General features: G+C 55.2%; 1 pseudogene; it reads right to left on the bottom strand.

The window, feature by feature from the left end:
- Positions 1-1,021, bottom strand: part of LOC102865237 — a 3,392-nt pseudogene extending 2,371 nt beyond the window's left edge.
- Between the last annotated feature and the right edge of the window lie 24 nt (positions 1,022-1,045).

Here is a 1,045-nt window from a genome sequence, read left to right as displayed (position 1 = left end):
GCATCATGTCCACACTGGTTGGCTCAAAGGGTGGGTTCTGCATGTGGAGCAGGCTGGCCTGGCTCTGCTGAAATTGTATGGCAGCAAGGCTGCCCTCCAGGAAACCTAGGAGGTTGCCGATGCTACCTTTCTGCACTGCAATGGCACGGGCTGCCAGGCTTGTCACCCTGTGCCAGGTTGGCCAGCAGTACCACGGCCATCTCCCAGCATACTGGATTTTTTCGGTCACTGAGGAAGCGCACCATGGTGCTATACAACTTCTCCAGGTGGCTGAAGGGAGGAGTGGCCAAGATTAGGTCCACGTGTTGTCCTGGATGCTGAGTTTACTGAGGGTTTCTAAGACCAGTCTCTGAGGGGAGAGGACGGCATTGGGGCCCAGGGTGGAGAAAGGATCCTGGGCTTCAGCAGAAGGGCAGACTGCCCAGTGTAGGAGTCCATCCAGGACAGGCAGGCAGATGCTCTCAGGGTATGGGGAGAGGTCTAACTGTCCCGAGATGTTGGCAAGCGTGACCAAAGTGTTTTCTCGGAGCATCTCCAAGCAGTCCCACCACCATTCCACTTTGTTGCAGCTCACCCCTTGGTCCTGCTCCTCCTCCTTCTCATAAGTTAGTGGCGCCTGCTTCCGTTCTGGGTGCTTGTGGTGAAGCAGGATCAGCTTGCCTAGGATCAGCAGCAGCCCTGGGTGTTTGGACATCTCAAAATCGTTGCCTGGAACAAATGACAGGCTACGGATGGTGTTGGAAGCACAGACGCAGCGCTTGGCAAGGGAATCCTGCCAGTCCAGAAGGGTACACAGTGGGGTCTCATCTTTACTGTGAGGCTCATCCTCTAGAATCTTGATGTTCCGATGGCTCTGCGCTGGGCTGATGCCAAATGGAAACTTGCTGCTCTCCTTGGTGGCCTCTGTACTCTTAGCTCCCTCTTCGGTCAATGTACTAGACCGGGTGGACAACATGTCATCCATGGTGGCTGTGATACGTTTTTCTGGAGGGCCATCAGGTGGGGGACCTTCCTGCTCTGTTGTCCCTAGCATATTCTCTGTTGC

Source organism: Elephantulus edwardii, unplaced genomic scaffold (genome assembly GCF_000299155.1).
Source record: "Elephantulus edwardii isolate Elephantulus edwardi_28Jun2011 unplaced genomic scaffold, EleEdw1.0 scaffold00041, whole genome shotgun sequence".
In the NCBI taxonomy this organism is placed as follows: domain Eukaryota; kingdom Metazoa; phylum Chordata; class Mammalia; order Macroscelidea; family Macroscelididae; genus Elephantulus; species Elephantulus edwardii.
The sequence above is the reverse complement of the archived record's forward strand: the minus strand, read 5'-3'. Positions and strand labels throughout refer to the sequence as shown.